Raw genomic sequence first — 18800 nt, forward strand, 5'->3', positions numbered from 1 at the left:
CTAGCACTCCATCAACTACACCTATAGTATCAACCTATCCACTATAGGAATAGGATCTGTTCTTATTTCATTAGACAATCACAGGAACTTAGATATCATCTATTTCTTCCCCTACATTTTACAGTGGAAAGAACAGAGGCTTTTGCATGGTGCTCTAACAGATTAATGGAAGAAAAATAATCCTAAGCATTAAGAGCCACCCAAAGCAGAAGTGCTTTCTCAGGAGATAGAGAGCTTCAGGCAAAGGCTAGATAACCACTTGTCAGGAGCCTTGGGTTGGAAAATCTTCTTCAGCTATGGATTGGAATAGAAGGCCACTAAGGGCTCTTCCAATTCTGAAATTCTATGATCACGTATTTCTGAGTCAAATGAGCTAGTTTTGAATTAGCAGTAGGAATTTTTGTGGCTGGGATGAGGGAGGGCTATCTGAGCAGGTCGAGGGATCGAAGGGGAGCTCATCCGAGGCGTGGCCTCCAATCAGTTAGCTAATAAGCATTGTGCTGATCAATGGAAATACAGCCAAAAAAAAGCTCCTTCCCTGAAGGAGCTCCACAGTCTAATGGGGGAGATAGCATCTAAATAACTACGTAGTCCAAGACATATGGATTTGTTGCATTATTTACTCATTTCAGTCATATCTGACTCGTTGTGAGCCCCCTTGGGATTTTCTTGGCAAAGTTACTGGAATGGTTGGCCATTTCCTTTTCCAGCTCATTTTATAGATGAGAAAACTGAGACAAACAGGGTTAAGTGACTTGCCCAGGATCACACAGCTAGCAGGGGTCTGAGGCCAGATTTGAACTCAAGAAGGTGAGTTTTCCTGACTCCAGGACTGGTATTCTATCCACTGCACTAGCTACCCCACAGATTAGATGGAAGATAACCCAAGAGGGGAAGGCATCAGTAGGGAGTGGAAGGGAAAGACTAGGAAAAACTTGCTGCATAAGGTGTAATGTGCCTGAGTCTTGAAGGGGTGGGGAAGAAGGATAACCTGCAGTGGTTCAATCAGTACCATGTAAATTTCAGCGTCCTAGGGAAAAGTTCCAGTTACCCTGCCTTAGTTAGGGCTCCAGCATGCTCCCAGATCCTCTCCTTTCTAACTGTGTGACATTGGGCAAACTCCTTCCCCTCTCTGGTTCTCAGCCTCATCATATTTTAAATGAGGGAGATGATGTAAAGAAGGGAAGCCTTAGGGAGGGACATGAGAGCTGTCTTAGGATATCTGAAGGCTGTCACGTGGAAAGGATGACTCACTGTTTGACTCTAGAAAGCAGAATTAGAAGCAATGGGCAGAAGTTGCAAGGAGCCAAATTTGAAAAACAGAAAAAACATCTTAACAACTAGAGCTGTTCAAGGGGAACCGGCTGCTACAGGAGGTGGAGGGTTTTCCCTCCACTGGAGGTTTTCAGTCAGAGGCTGGATGCCCACCGGTCAGGCATGCCAGGAGTTAGGAGTTAGACTGGGTGGCCTTTTAGCTCTCAGATTCTGTGACTCTGTTAAGATGCCCTCTATGTTCCCCTTCACCTCGAAATGAGAGATGACATAATCTCACACCTAAACTAAGAACCAGAGAGGAGCAGGCACTTAGCCTGTCACACAGGATGCTTTGTTTTAGGGTGGAATCTCCAATGCAGTCTGGTTCATCACCAGTCATCTTGACTTTTGTCTTGCCATTGGACTCTGATGACTCTGGAGGAGAGAGTGAGGCTGATGACTTTGCACAGCCCTGTCCCACTCAAATCCAATTCAAGTCAAGCTATCACCCTCATGATGTCATTGGTGCTCTTTGAGAATGAAGGATGAACAACAACAATCCAATATACTTTCCAATACTTGGAAGAGGACTGGATGAGGATTTGAGTCCTGGCTCTGAGACATATTAGCAGTGTTACCCTAAGCAAGAGTCTCAGTTACTTCTCCTGGTATTCAGGGATACTAACCCCAGTGCATTTAGTAAGTGTAGCTATGGATTAGTTCAGGCATTCTGGAAAACAATTTGGAATTATGCCCCCCAAATTACCAAATTCTGCACACTCTTTGACCTAGATATATCAGTAGTAGGCCTATATGCCAAAGAAATTTTTAAAAAAAGAGAAAAAGGACCTATTGGTTAAAAAAAATTTGTAGCAGAGTTTTTGTAGTGGCCTCAAATTGGAAACCAAGAGAATATCCTATCAGGGAATGGCTAAATAAACCGTGGTATATAAATGTAATCGAATTATTATTGTGGCAAAAGAAATGACAAAACAGTTTCAGAGAAAACTTGGAAGACTTCTATAAACTGATGCAGAGCAAAGTGAGCAGAATGAGGAAAAACAACTTCAACCCACACAATGATAAACCAGGAATCTGGGAGACTGAAGATAAAACATGAGACTCACCTCCTGACAAAGAAGTGATAAACGTAGAAAGATATGCATTCTCAGACATAGGCGATGTGGGAATTTGTTTTGCCAGCCATATGTTTATGATAAGGATTTTATGTATGTATATATGTTTTTATTTATTTTGTTGTTAGCCAATTGGGAAGGCAGATTATAAACATATATAAAATAAATAAATTCATTTAAAAGAATAAGTAATGATGCTAGCCTACTTCAAAGGGCTAATATAAGCTTTGTATACTTTAGCACTTTCTAGGCCATTCAGCCTCTGATTAGTATCTCACCTTCTTTCCCTCAGTTCTTATGAAAATCCTTTATTAAAAAAAGATAACAGCCTTTATCAGAAGGGTATCCACAGAAAGTCCAGCAGAACTAGGTAGAATCAGAGTGTTCTAGAGGCAAGGCAGCACCTGGGGTGGGGGGTGGTTGGCAGAGGAAAAAGAGCCACTTCTTAACTTTCTTCCCCCTTACCGGATAAAGCTAGGTACTGGCCCTTTTAAGGAAAAGAAGAATCCTTAGACTCTGAATGCCGTTTCCCTTTCTGTATGGAATCAGAGAGCTGGAAGGGACCTGGGTACACATAGTCCACATAGAACACAAGCAGGAACCACATCCCCAGCTCATCCCCAGCAAGAGGTAATTCAGCCTGTACCAGGGGACCTCCAATAGTGAGGATCTCGCTACCTCTGAAGATAATCCATTCTATTACCAATAACAACTCACCCTTACATAATGCATTAAGGTTTAAAAAACACAACAGTCCAGTGTGTTAAGGAGTATAATCTCCATTTTAGAAAAACAAAAACTGAAGCATGGAAAGGCCACATGACATGCCCTGGTTCACACAACTTGTAAATGACCAGAATTTCAGGCTTGAATTATAGCTCTCTTTGCTGTACCCCACGCTGACTTTCCTTTTTAATGACTCTGGTTCAGGGATGGGGAACCTGTGGCCTCAAGGCCATGTGTGGCCCTCTAGGTCCTCAAGTGCAGCCAGTTTGGATTCAACGGGCTGCACTTGAGGACCTAGAGGGTCCTCGAGGCTGCAGGTTCCCCACCCCTGCTCTATTTGTTGGTAAGTTTTTCCTTATATTGACCTGAAATTTGCTTTCTGATCCATGGGGCAAGGAAGGAAGTGTGCATTTATTAAGGTCCTACTATGTGCCAGGTTCCATGCTAAGTGCTTTACTAGTATTATCTTATCTGATCCTCACAACCACCAGTGCCATTATTATTATCTCTATTTTACTGTTGGGGAAACTGAGGCAGACGGGTTAAGTGACTTGTCCGGGGTCACATAGCTCCAAGGGACAAGATCTTGCTACTGTTATCCTGAAGGTTCTTGAATTCCAAGTTGGATAGTTCAAACTTTTCTCTGGAGGCAATCGGAAGACGTGGTGTTGGTGACACCTGGGCATCTTTGGCAGGTACCGGCTAACCTGATACTAGGCTTCAGTAAGAGAAGCATCATGTCCAGAACAAGGGGGTATATCGCCCTGTGAGAACCCGCTCTGATCAGTCCACATTGGGCGTATTGTGCCTGGTACTGGGTACCACATTTTAGGAAGGACATTGGCGAGTCGTGGAAATGTTGTGGCGGGTTTTGGCTACGCGTGAGGAGAAATATTCTAATTCTGCAGGCTGCGCAAAAGTGGAATGGGAAGCCTAGGGAGGTTCCCCCTTGCTTTGGGTCTTCAAGTAGAATCGGGTTGACCAGCGTCAGGTTCCTGTGAGGTGTAGGTCTGAACCGATGGCCTCCGAGGTAAGCCAGACAGCCTGTGAGGATGCCTCGGGCCGTGACTGCGGGATCGCTGGGAAGGGAGGTCAGAGGTATCTAAGCCCTCTCATTCGGAACTTCCTCCCTCCCCACAATTGGCCTCTAGGGTACAAAAGGGTTTCCGGGAAGGGGGAGACAGACCTCACCAGCTCCGGAAGATCCTAAATAATTGAGTCCAGTCCACAGGGACGGGACCCGGAGCATCTGCAAGAGGAAGTTCCGGAGAGTGGCAGCTCGTTCCATCCCTAGAGCCCCTGAATCCGCAGAGGGCCCCCTCCCAGCAGCTCTATTAGGAGCCATTAGGATGAACCTTTTTCCAGCTCTGACCTGAAATTGGAGTCTTGCCTCTCCCTCTCCAAATTCTTCTAGCCCCGTTTCCCTTGTCTCTTCCTCAAACTGCTCCAGCCCCTGGTCCACTCTCCTGTCCAAATCCCCCCAGACCTGCTTCTACTCCCTCCTCCCCAAACTGTCTCCTGTTCCCTTCCCCCTCACCCAAGTCCCCTCAGTCCTGGCTCCTTCTCCCGTCTACCCAAACTGTCAGGCTCTCCTTCTTTCTTCGGTCTCCCAGCTCCCAGCCAGGCCCCAGGGACTCTTCCATTTCCTTGTGAGAGGCGTCTCTCCCCTTCTTCTCTATGGAGTCTCTACCTATTCCCCAATGTCTGGTCTGTTCCTCTAACCCTCTCCATCTTTTTCAATCTCTCCTACCAGTTCTGTCTCCCTCTCTCCGTGCTTCCCCTCCCCATCTCTGTCTCCAGTTCTATCTCTGTCTGCATCTCATTCCCTCTCTTTCTCTCTCTCTGAGTCTTGGGTTTTTTTTTTCTTCTGTATCACGCTTGTATTCTGTCTCTGCAGGCACCCCGTCTGTGTGTCTCTTTCTCAATCTCTACTTCTCTGTCCTCCTCTCTGACTTCTTCCTCTCTGACTCTGACTCTGTCTCTCTCTGTGTCTCTCTCTCTCTCTGTCTCTCTCTGTCTCTGTCTCTCTCTGTCTCTCTCTCTCTCTCTGTCTCTCTCTGTGTGTCTCTGTCTGTCTCTGTCTCTCTGTCTCTGTCTCTCTCTCTCTCATTCTGTGTGTGTATGTGTGTGTGTGTGTGTGTGTGTGTGTGTGTGTGTGTGTGAAGCCCTGCTTTTCTCTCCTGTCTCCTAGGTATATTGTCTGCCTCAGGAGACAATAAGTGACTGTATCACTGGACATCTTTGTTATTTTCAAACAAAAGCCTGGCCTTAAACCTCACCCCCACCCCACACACACACACTCCCACCCACCCACAGAATAATGAGGAGGCAGATTCCATTTCAATATGAGGAAGTACGAATCAGAACTGCCCCATAGTGGAAGTGAGTGGTGAGTTTCCTATCACTGAAAAATCTCCAAAAAAAGGTCTTATACATAGTAAGTACTTAATAAATGCTTGTTGATTGACCGAATGAGCCCCATTCAGGGATGTTGCAGCATGGACCCGTTGAACTAGATATGATTTCTGATGTCTCTTTTAGTTTTGAGGTTGTGTGATCCTTCTTCAGTTCTCCAAAAGAGCTGTGGTTTCACCCACATGAATAGTTCCTCCACAGATGCAGATCCCAACTCCTCCTAGCCCCTAAGAAATGCTTTTTCATTCATCCATCCATTTATGAATCCCTGGGGCCCAAACTATTGAAGAGTGGGTTGACATAGAGGAAGTTACTTTGCAGGACCCTCAACCTCAGGCACTGAGGAGGAAGGGGAGGCACTGGGTCAATGTCTCACCAGGTGAGGAAGTTTTTAGGGGTGAAGGCATGAAACTTTTCCACCTCTCTGATGAGTGGGCCCGGGCCTTAGATCTTATATATCCACACCATCCAGGAGCCTCCCATAGTCTTATATGGAGGCACATCTTCTCCTCTGGACATGCCCATTCCCTCCTCATCCCCCAGCCTCCTCCTTCATACCCTGCATCTCCAAGGCTTCCTACGAATCAGAATCCAAGAAGATCAGATCAGGGAGCCCCAAGAGACCACTGAGTCCAACTGGTATCAAGAGACGGAAAGTGTCTCACCTAGGATCACAAGGAAAGTTATGGGCCAAGAATCACAGGATCTCAGCGTCAGGAGGGGCATCCAGTCCAACCCATCTACAAACAGGCATCCTCTCTGGCACATCACTGGTCAGTGGCCGTCCGGCCTCTGCTTGGAGACTTCCCGTAATAAAGACTTCACTGAGTCCATTCCATTATGGACAGCTCTGATGACTACTTCCTTTATTAGACCAAGGAAGGTAACACGGCCCAGGGGATAGAGAGAGAGCCTCAGATTCAGAAAGGCCTGAGTTTGAGTACTGCCTCTGACAAATACAATTTCTGTGTCCCTGGGCAAGGGCTTAACCTCTTAGTGCTCCAGATCACTCTCGTCGAGCAGATGCCAATCTGCATTGGTAGCAGGCACTGCCCCTCCTGGTAGCTCCCGACAGCTCTGTATGTTTGTGTGTATGTATATACACAAGTATGTCTTTGGAACCAGGATCTATTTCTATGACAGTTGAGGCCCAAGAGACACAGAGAGTGCCCTCACAGAGAGTGGCCTATGTCATAGGGCTTGCTCTCAATAGCCTACAAATTAATGGAGGGAGGGAAGGGCAAATGTAATAATTAATAATAATAATGATAATAGAATTTGTATGGCACTTTAAGGTTTGTAAAGTTATCTCATTTGATCCTCACAGTGACTCTATGTTATTATCCCCATTTTACAAATGAAGAAACTGAGACTCCAAAAATGATAAGTGACCTGGTCACACTTAATTGATCACATAATTAGTAAATGTCTGAGGTCACATTTGAACTCAGGACTTCCACTGCTTTACCTAGGAAGAGTGTGTTAAGGCAAAGGAGAGGGTCAGGGAATGTGTTATGAGAAGCGGGAGGAGGGAGAGATCACTTTCTGCTGGGGGTAGCTGGCAAGGCTTCCTGGAAGAAGCTGTGTCTAAAAGACTGTAAGCTCCTTGAGGGCACCTAGGGATTGTACCATTTTTCACCTTGGAATTCCCTCAGAGCTGATTACAAGCCTTTATACATGATAGGCTTTTAATAAATATTTGCCATTAAAATCCACTGAGAGTCAGAGCTGTGTCATCTCAAGGGCTTTGTCTGGAGCTCTGATACAGGAGTTGAGCAAGTAGACAGAAGAAGGGACCAGGGCTTGCCTTTGAGGGGCTCCCTGGCTGGCTCTGGGGAACAAACCAGCCAGAAAACAGAAAATGCAGGGTTGGTTTGAGGCTAAGTGAAGACCACAGGAGCTTGGAGGAGGGCTGGGGTGGTCAAAGAGGGCTTCCTGGAGGAGGTGAGACACAAAGAACGGTGTGATTCGAACAGTAATAAATGACATCTATATGGGGATTTCAATTTTACAATACATTCTCTCATTTGATCCTTAAAACAGGTATTATTATTTATTCATATATTTATGTGGTGGGGGGATTTGTTGTTGTTCAGTCGCTTCTGATTCTTTGTGACCCCGTTTGGGATCTTCTGGGCAAAGATACTAGAGTGGTTTGCATTTCCTTTTCCAGCTGATTTTACAGATGAGGAAACTGAGGCAAACAAGGTTAAGCAACTTGCCCACGGTCACACAGCTAGTAAATGTCTGAGGTCAAATTCAAACTCAGGTCTTCCTGACTCCAAGCCTGACCCTCTACTATGCTGTGCTGCCTTCTCACCCTCACTTTCAACCTCATTTTACAAGTGAAGGAGCTGAAGCTCTGAGGTGTTGAATGACTAGCCTGAGGCCACATAGCTGGTGAAGAAGGGACAGAGGTGAGAGCCCTACCCAGAGCTCTCCTGACTTCACCTTCCCTTTCCACTGCCCCAGGCTTCCTCCTGTAGGTAGAGAGGAGGGCCACGCTAGGCTGTCCAGGAGAAAGGGATGAGACTTGTTCTGTTTGTAGGAACAAGTGGGTTTGCACAGGGAGCCTGGGAGGGAAGCGCAGAGAGGAAGACTCTGAATTTGAAGAATGACTTACTAACAGCTTGAGCTGTCTAAATCTGGGATGAGATGCTCAAGGAAATGGAATAAGCCCCTCAGCTCCGACGATCTCCAAATGGAGAGTAGAGAACCATTTGCTGCGGTGTTCCTGTTCGCTCATCAGCAGGACCAGATGACCCCCAAGGACCCTTCTGGCTCAGAGGTTCTCTGAAGGCGGATGATGCCAGAGTGGGAACAGGGTCTCCAGAAAAATATCCCCTCCAGAAAAAGACCCCTAGGCCAGCAGTCAGGAGGGCCGGCTGCTGAGTCCCAGCCTCATTGTGCGATCTTGAACATACACTTTCCCTTTTCTATCTAATAAAGGAATGAGACTCAATAATATCCCTGCCAGCTCTGAGAATCAAGGCTTCAGTAGATCCCCTCTGCCCTTGCTCCCCCCACCCCACCCCCAGCAATGGCTCCACCTCACCCCCTGGCCCTCCAAGAAAGTGATGTCTCCCCTCTCCCCCTGCAGTCCCCCCAAAACCACAGCCCCCTAGTCAGAGCCGCCTGGGGAACTAGAGCTTTGAGGTTGGATTACCTGCTGTTCTCTTGTAGCCATGAATAATGTAGCCTGAGCCGTGATTGGAAAGTGACCTCACCCCAGCCAGGCTGCCCTGCTCCCCTTCCCCCCACCCTCAGCCCAGCCCCACCCCACTCCTCCTACCCAACCTCCTGCCCTGACTTGGCTCTGCTCCCTGCTTCCCCAGCCCAGGTCCTAGGCCCACCCCTACACATCTTCTTAATGCAGGGAAGTGCTCTGACTGGGAGCAAGAGATTTGGACTTCAGGCCCTCTCTGCCCTGACTCACTACGAGCTTAGGAGGTTACTTCTCCTCTCTGGGTCTTGGTATCTTTATCCATAAAACAAAGGGGTTAAACTCCTGCCCCTGCTTCCCCAGATGCCCCTTCCTCACGTTCCAGGCACACGCCAGCAGCTACCCCACCAACCCCAGGGCAGCTAAACGTGTGCTAGGGAAGCAGGAGAATTCTATTCTGTTCCAAAGAGGAGGGGCCTGAGCCTCTGGTTTCTTGGCCTTGCTGTCCCTCAGCTGGGAGGAGAGGGTATCTCAAGAGTGGGTTCCCCATAGCTCTGCTGAGACAGTGGCTGTGATGTCCCCAGGGTCACAAGAATCATAAGAACTGGGAGGAACTCCAGGGATCATTGAATCCAGCTCCTGGGACAGCTAGGTGGTGCAGTGGATAGCACCCCAGGCCTGAAGTCAGGACAGACCTGAGTTCAAATGTGGCCTCAGACACTTACTGGCTGTGTGACCCTGGGCAAGTCACTTAACCCTGTTTGCCTCAGTTCCTCATCTGCAAATGAGCTGGAGAAGAAAATGCCAAACCACTCCAATATCTTTGCCAAGACGTTGTCCATGGGGTTGTGTAGAATTGGACATGATTGGACAACAACAAATCCAAGCCCTTCTTTTACAGAAGAGGACATACAGGCTCAGAGATGACTACTTTTAACAAGCCTTTGATAAAGACTCCCATGTTATTTTGCACTAGATATCAAGCTGGATGGTTGTATAATTAGGTAGATCCAAGACTGGTTGAATGATCAGACTCAAAGAGTAGCCACTGGCAGGAGATCTCCAGTTGAGTGCCCCAGGGATCCGTGCTCAGTCCTATGTCATTTAACATTAAAAAAAAATCAATGACTTTGATGAAGGCATTGAAGGTATATTTTACCAATTTGCAAATGACGCCAAACTCAGAGAGATAGCTGACACACTGGACAACTGAGTTAGGATCCAAAGAGATTGTTGGGCCAAATCAAGTAGGTGAAAAACAGAAAAACAAAAAAAAAGTTCCAAAAGTCTTAGTGCCATTTTAAGCTATTAAAGCTTCTGTGTCTATGAAATCACAAATCTCTATTACATACAGCTTGTTTTTGAAAATATCTAGTAAATTCAGTCTGGTATGACAATTATGTCCTGCCCATCCACGTCTTTTGTACTTTCTTCCATCCTCTCCTCCTTCATGTTCCTTTTATCACCTACGGTCCATCACCTCTCTGTCAAGGGGAGGGGCCCCACGCTTCACCATCCACCTGTTGGAATTGTCATTCGTCATGTCAATCAGAGTCCTTCGGTCTTTCCACTACTTTTCTTTTCAATGTTGTAGTGACTGTCCAAATCGTTCAGTGTATCACTTCATACGAGTCTTCCCAGGTTTCTCCGAATCCATCCTTTACATCATTTTCTATGGCACAATAATACCCTTATTATATTCCTACATCATACTTTGTTCAGCCATCCCCCAGTGGATGGGCCCCCACTTGGTTTCCTGGTCTTTGCTACAACAACAAAAATGCTGCTATAAATACCATTGTCCAGATGGGCCCTTTTCTCTCCTTTAATCTCCTTGGAGGACATACCTAATGGTCATATTGCTGCATCAAAGGACATACCCAAATTTAGTGACTTTTGAGATCGTTCTACATTGCTTTCCAGAATGGTTAGGCAAGATAGGATTTAATAGGGATGAATACAACGTGCCCCAAAAGTCTTAGTGAAATTTTGGGTCACTCCATATAAAGTTTCACATTTGGGTTTTTACAGACACAAGCCAGGGAAGCATAACTAGACGTAGGCGGCTAGGACTATCCACACAGGGAATAGAGGGTGGGATTTGGAGACAGGAAGACCTGAGTTTGAACCAGGCCTCAGACACTTATCAGCTGTGTAACCTTGAGCAAGTCATTTAGACTCTCTGTGCCTTAGTTTCCTCGTCTGTAAAATAAGGATAATAATAGCACCTACCACCCAGTGTTGTTGTGAGGATCAAATAAAACGAGTTAACATATTAAAGAGCCTTACAAGCCTTAAAGCACTATATAAATGCTATATACATATAGATACTCAGATACACATATATTTAGATAGAAGTTCATCTGAAAAAGATCTAGGGTTTTCAGTGGACCACAAATTCCATTTGAGTTAACACTGTAATATGACAGACGAGAAAAAAAATCAATTCACTTTTAAGAAAGGCATAGTATCCAGGACAAGAAAGATTCTAGTCTTGCTGTATTCCACCCTGATCAGATCACATCTGGAATAATGCATTTCATTTGGGATGGCAGGTTTTAGGAAGGACGATAGTAAACTGGAGAGTGTCCAGAGGAAGACAACTAAGATAGTGAAGGTCCTAAGGTCATGGCATATGAGCAGCAGCTGAAGGAGCAGGAGAAGTCTTAGGCTACAACATGAGAGCTAACGTAGCAATATTGTAAACTCTTAAGGTTTGCAAAGGGCTGCAAATAGTATTTCATTTGGTCCTCACAACAACCCTGGGAGCTAGGTACTAGCATTATCTCCATCTTAAAGATAAAGAAACTGAGGCAGATTGAGGTCAAGTGACTTGCCCAGGATCGCACAATGAGCATCCAAGGCATGATTTGAACTCAGGTCTTCCAGACTTCAGGGCCAATGCTCTATGTCTAGCTGAATAGCTGGGCTACCAGGCTGTCTTCAAGGAATTGAATTGTTATTTTGTCCTTCATTCTCAAAGAGGACATTCACTGGTGGGGTCTTTGATGTCTGACTAAGCTCTAAGCACTTCTTCAGTCACCTCTGTGGCTGCTGGAACAAATTGTTCTCATCCTCCCATTCCGCGGGGAAAGTCTTCATGTGCTTGGGGTAGATGTCCCCAAGTCACTGACAGATTTGTGGCCAGTGGTTACCCTCAATCTGTTTAGCCCATCTGCTGAGACAGTTTACGGAGATGTGGTGGCCGTTCTTGGATCTCAGGTGAGAGGAATTGGATGGCTCTCAAATGGAAGGAAGGTAAATTTGATCTGCTTCATATCTGAATAGCAGAACTAGAAAGAAGCTGTGAATGCTACAGACAGGCAGATTTAGGGTAGATTGAAAGAGAAACCTCCCAACGCTATAACTATCCAAATGTGGAAAGGGATACCTCAGAAGGTAGGAAGTAATAAGATCTCTCCCACTTGACCTTTCACTAACCCTGGATGACCATTTGTAGAGTGTGTTGCCTAGGAGGGATTTTAGTTTAGACATGATTTCTAAGAATCCTTCCAATTCTAAGATTTTCTGAACCTATAGAAATGACTTTCACAAGGTCTCACAATTATCAATCAATCAACATTTATTAAGCAACTACTACATGCCAAGCACTATGCTAAATCTGGGATACAAAAAGAGGCAAGAGACAGTCCCTGACCTCAAGGACCTTACAATCCAGTGGAGCAGGAGCAAGATTTAATCCCAGGTCCTCTCACCAAAAATTCAATCCTCTTTTTCATCACAGGTCATATCACAAACACACATACACACACATCAGTCACTTGAGAACACTAACGACTAACCTTTTAATATTACTTTAAGTTTGCGAAGACAGGTACACCAAGTATCATTTTCCCTAACTGACCAGTCAGGAAACTGAGGGCCAGAAGAGATGAGTGGCTTGCCCATGGTCACATGATTAGGAGTCCAAATCTTCCTGGCCCCAAGTCCAGCACACAGCATGCCTGGCGATGACTTACAGGTAACATGATAGCTGTCTTCGAGTCTTCGGAAGGCAGTCACGAGGAAGAAGGACTAGTTCCATTTGACACCAAAGGGCAGAATTAGGAGAAACATGGCTGGGATTGGGGGGGGAGGGCGCTGAGAGGTAGGGATGGGGGGATTACACGAGACCATGATTAGGCTGGATGTTAGGAAGAGCTTCCAGTGACAACTATCCAAACAGTGGGCTCCTCCATCACTAGATGACTTCAAGACTAGAGGACCTTTTGTTAGGGATGATGCCTTTCGTGGGACACTGTTTTTTTTTATATGGATGAGTCTGATCTCCCTGTTAAGATGGGAACCCTGCCCCCAGATCTCGATCTTCTCCTCCTTCTTCTCCTCTTCCTCCTCCTTGTCTCCTCCTCCTCCCCCTCCTCCTCCTCTTCCTTCTCCTCCAGTCAAGCTCCCAGGGAAGGTTGGTAGATAGACACAGTGCCTATCTGTTGATGATGGTGAGAATAATCAGAGGGAATCAGTTATTTGACAATAGAAATGTGATTAGAGGGGCTTCAAGCTCACAATGGGCTTAACAGTTTACAAAGGACTTTCCAGATCACAGGGTACTTTGCAGTTCATTTTAATTAATTTTGGGGGGTGGGGGTCCAGAGCTATGATTTAATTTGTGCGGGGAACTCCCAGTGTGGAAATTCCCTCCACCAAAACATACGGACAACTCCTGTGTAGTTTAGCTCTAGAGTTTCCTGGGGCACCCAGAGGTTGTATCTTGCCTAAAGTCACAAAGATAGTTCAGAAAAGATGTCATTTTCCAGAGCACTTTCCCATCCATTATCTCATTTGACCTTCCTTTGAGAGGGGTCACCACAAACATGAAGAAGGCAAGGCAGAGATCATTATTCCCACTTGGCAGAGGTGAAAACTGAGGCATAGAAAAGCTAAAGGATTTTCCCAGGCTCATATGAGTGGTGGAGCCAGGAATCAAACCCAGATCTCCCAGTCAGCCTGTTTCCTTAGTGGGTAGAAGGCGGCTCTGAAAATGAAAGCAGCTTAGGAGTCAAGGGGAGACTAAGTTTTCAAATTCAAAGCCTTAAATTTGCCATTATTGGCCAAAGGGCTCAGGGTCAGGATCCAGCTGTTTCATTTTTATCTTTGCATCCTCAAAACCTAATACAGTTCTTGGTATAAAATAGATGCTTAATAAATATTTGTTGTGTGATTTATTGATCCAATAAGCACTTATTAAGCACTCCCTTTGTCACTGGTACTGTACTAGGTACAGATTATTCAGGACTCCCCTAAGGACAATCCCAGTGGGATTCAGGACCTACAAGCCAGGGTGGGACTTTCCTCATCACCACCCCTATCTATATCTGGTTGGCCACAACTCAGGGAACTTTGGAGTCATACTTGAGGTCCCTCTCACACACATACCCCTATCAGATGATAGGTCAAGTTGGTCAAGATCCTAGGACAAGAGCCCCTTCTACGGATATCCTGGTCACAACCCCACCCCCACCCCCAGAATCACTCCTGGGTATACCTGGTAGCCTGCCCACCTCCCTAGGATCTACTGCTCACAATTTGGGGCACCAGCTTCCCCAGGTCTCTCCTAGTTACAACTTAGGAGCCTTCCTGTCCCTAACCACTGGTAGCCCATTTTGGGAACCCCAAAGCAAAGTCATATGAAATCTGAGTTTGAACATAGCACAGAAGGATGGATTCTCCTCATTCCTTCCCTACTGTCTTTGAACCCCATTTTCTGACCATTGAAAGAGGGAAGGGGCTGGAATAAAACCCGAGGCTGCAAATCTGTGAGATGTCTGTTGTGTTTGTTGGGAAGGGTTCCAGAGCAGGGTATTGAGCGGATTCTGAACTGGGCTTCCAGTATCTCACATCAGGTCAGAGTGCTAAAGAAGACAGCACATTTTCCACTGTCACTATTCCAAGTCACCCCCCCACCCCAACCTCAGGGTGGACTTTGGAGCCAGAGACCTCATCTTACAAGGACCCCTAGCCATCTTGGAACTGATGGCAGTAGATGTGAGGGCCAAAGTGGGACACTGGAACCTCCCAGCCATGGCCTGAGGTTCCGCTGAGGGTCTGGGAGATAGGTTATGAGGACCATCGGATCATAGAACTATAGGTTTAGAGATGGAAATGACCTTAGACATTGTGGCACTGCAGAAAGAGTGCTGGATTTTGTAGTCAAAGCATCTGGGTTACAATCTCAACTCTATTACTCACTATCTGTGGGATCTTGGACAAGCCACTTATTTCTCTCTCTCTTCCCCTATCTTTGCCTCAGTTTCTTCAGCTGTAAAATGAAGTGTTTGGACGGGATAAATTCTAAGTTCTCTCCCAGCTCTTAATCTATGCACTTTTCTAGCTTGAGAAACTGAGGCTCAGAAGGGAGTTGAAACTTGCCCAAGGGCACCCCCTTTGGGGGCCAGGAAGATTATAGAGATGACCTTCCCCCAAGAATCTCTGCTCCTGCCATCACTGGTCTGATGCCAGAGAAGAGCCATGGAGCCTCTGCTCAGCCCAAGAGAGAAACCAGATCCGGCCCAGGCCAGTGCCTGCTAAGTGTTACCTGTGGGCAGGCATGACTGGAGTCCCCTTACATCCCCAGCTGCCTTGGGAGGGAATATTCAGAGCCCCTCTGTCCTTGCCAGATGCCTGGGTCCTTGTCCTTCAGGACTCAGACCTGGATCCCTGGGTCCCTGACACCTCCTGGGCTCAGATCTGGATGCCTAGATCCCTGGGTTTCCCCATCTCTCCTTGAGGGACTATTCAAATCTGTACTCCACCTCCTGCGCCTAAGCCATGCCTGCAGAGTTGTTTGGGGGTCTCATTTCCAGGGTTGCTCAGGTGGCAGACCAAATTCTGCCATCTTCCAAACCCAAGATGTGTGCTCCCTTTTCAACACTCTCCCCTTCATTCAGGTCAAAATATGTGGTGGGGTCAAAACTCTAGGGTGGTGCAGGAGCGGTGGTGGTCAAGACAATTGTGCTAGCCATGAGAAAATCTCTTCATCTTTCTGGGTCTTAATTTCCTCAAATGTGAACTAAGGAGGTTGGACTGGGCTATCTCTAAGGTCAGGAGCAGCTCTGACAGTCTCTATGCTTTCTAGACAAGGGGAAGGGAGGGAAAGGAAGAGAAGCTACCTGCGGGAGAAGGAACAGAGGAAGGGATGGCTGCCTGGGCCCATCTGGTGCCCCCAAGATGTTTCTGAAAAATGGGGACTATGTCTAGGTCCTAGATGGCAGAAGCCCTATCTCCTCCTCTTTGAGGAGCCATACAAAGCTCATGGGCAGACAGTGGGACTTGGTGGGATGGGGTGGGGGGAGTTTCCAGGAGCTTGGGTCTCCCGGCTGGGAGTCAGAAGAAAGGTCTGGACAGGCCCTGCGTGGTCCCCACCCCCACTCCCTTCTCCTCCTGCCCCAGCTCCTGCCTGCGCCAGTACCCCCGCCCTCTGACAGGCTGATCAATGGCTCATCAGTCTCTGGGAGGCTCTAACTCAAGTGTGGCATCTTAATCAGGCCCATCGACAGCTCCGGGACTGATGAGGAGGCCCACAGAATCCCTCCCCTTCTTCCTCCCTAAGCCCACCCCTGCCTCTCCTCCCTCCCTCCTCCCCCCTCCCATACCTCTTGCTGGCCAGCCAGGCACTTGGCTGGTGTCAGATCCTTGGCTGGTGTCTGATCGCCTTCTAGCGGCTGCTGGCAGGCTTGCGGGTATCTTGAGAGAACTGAGCAAAGAAGCTGGGCTGGAGAGGTGCGGGAGTGCTCCCCAAGCCTCCCAGTGCCCCCTCCTCAGAAAAGGTTCATGGTTACTAGAGCTTGAGTAGACCTGCTCTCCATCTCTCTGTCTCGTTGATTTTTTGGTCTCCATCTCTGTCTCCCCCTATCTCTGCCGCTTTCTCAGTCTTTTTTTCTTTTTGGTCTTTATCAATCTGACTCTATCTCTTTATCTCTCCCTTTTGTATCTGTCTGTCTCTGCATGCCTGTCTATGTTTTCCGCTGTTTCTCTACATCTATATTGAAATCTCTCTCTGTCTCTGTGCCAGTTCCTGAGTCTCTATTCCCTTCTTTTCCTTGTGGAGTTCTCTGCGCTGCCCTCCAGAGGCAATTTGGGGTTCAAACTGGAGCCAGAGGCGAGCCTGGACTCCTCATGGTTCTTGCAGGGTTGGTTGGTAGGAGTAGAGACTAAGAGGGGCAAGGACAGCCAGGTGAGAGTAGACGATAAGTCAACCAACAAGTATTCATTAATCATTTGCTATGTGCTGGGGTAGGAAGACCTGGAATCATATTCAAAAGGGGACTATCCAGCCCCGAAGGAACTCACCCCCTTCATAGAATCTGACTGGAGCCTTTGTCCCTGCAGAGCCTCTGTACCAGGCTCTGGACTGATAGATAGCAAGGTGTAGTGAAGAACGTATTGGACTTGGTTTCAGGAAGAACTGAGTTCAAATCCTACCTCAGACACCTACCATCTGTGTGATTCTAAGTCGTTTAACCTCTGTGCCTCAGTTTCCTCATATGTAAAATGAGAGAGTTGCTCCAAAGCTCTGATCCTATTTCTGAGCCCTGGGGAGAGATACAATGAATGAAAGGGTCGGGCCCTTGCCTTCAGGGTTGCCCTGAAGACAGGCCTGGATTATCAGTCTGCACCAGCCCAGAGACTTACTGACCGTGACCCTCTCCTGGTAATTAGCTTTCCTAGGTGAAGGGAGTACAGGAGAAAGAGCCCAAGGTGGGCTTACAGAGTGTGGGTCATCAGCTGCGGGTGAGGTTGACGCTGGTGATTTGTTTGAGCTGCAATGGGCTAAGGCCACTGAATTCTACACTGAGTGCAGCACGGTTATGGTACGATATCCCCCGGGGAATAGGGGGCCACCGGGCTGCCTAGGAAGGCACGAGTGAAGCGTCCCAGGTGGCAGGCGGAGCAGGTCAATGTGCCGAAGAGCAGCGGGATCAGGACCCCAGTGTTCGCTGCACTACAGAACAGAAGGAGACCCACTCTCAAGAGAAAAAAAAATGTCGGCAGACCTTGCTTTGAGCCCTGGACCTATCCCTTACTCCCTGTGTGACCTTGGACGAGTCTTTCCCCTTCTGGGCCACAGTTTCCTTATCTGTCAAATAGGGTGACTGAACCAGGTTCTTTCCGGCTCTGAATCTAGAATTCCAAATGCCCATCCAGTTTTTCAAGCTCCCCCAGCTCCCGCCCCTCTCCTCAAGTCTCCCCACCCTCACCCACTTCACCCTGGGGAGAAGGAGATGATGGTTCACATCTCTAAGACCTCAGGACCTTTCTCTTGATTAATGAGCTGTCTCTGAAATCACTTGGAAGGAAGTCAGAGAGGAGCTGGTGGAGGGGAAATAGGAGAGTTCTGCTATGCTCTCCCTCCTTCCCTTCCCGTCTGTTGAGTCTTCTCTCTCCTCTTCCTCTTCCTCCCCTTCCTCTCATCCCCACAGGAAGGGGGTGGGGGTGGGGGGAGGAAGGACAGCAGCCGCTGTTAGACCAACCCCAGCCTCACCTCAGGGTCCCTCCCATCCTCTTTTTCTCCGGTTCTGGAGGAAACCGTGGCTCCGGTCCCTTCCAACTCCTGAAATTTCATGACTCTGGGACCCTTAGGTAAAAGGGTAAACGGGAGAGGCGACTCACTTGGAATCAGAAAATCTGGATTCAAGTCGTGAATCTAACACTGACTCACTGTGTGACCAGGCGAGTCACTTAATGTCTCTGATCTCCGGCCACCTCAAGAGGTTAATAATACACCGCCTCCTTCCTGGGGCAGACAATGCGGGCTAGTAGAAGACTGAGGGCTGGACCTGGAGACCGAAAGACAGTAAGGTTCAAATCCCCGCTCTGGTACTTACAAGCCGTGAGACTAAGGGGCAAATCATTTAACCCCTGAGAATCTCAGGAAGCTCTCTAAGACGCTACATAAATTATAGATGTGGTGCAAATCAGCAAGCTGGTAGCAATAGTTCCCACACCAGTGAAATCACTGCGCTTTTGAGGTAATGACCACAAGTGAAACATCAAGGAGATAATGTAAATGTAAATGTAAATCAATCTGTAAAACCCTTACGTGACAGCTATTGGTATTATTGAGAACCTAAGATTTTAAGACTTACTAT

This window comes from Trichosurus vulpecula, chromosome 1 (assembly GCF_011100635.1).
Source record: "Trichosurus vulpecula isolate mTriVul1 chromosome 1, mTriVul1.pri, whole genome shotgun sequence".
NCBI classification, from domain to species: Eukaryota; Metazoa; Chordata; class Mammalia; order Diprotodontia; family Phalangeridae; genus Trichosurus; species Trichosurus vulpecula.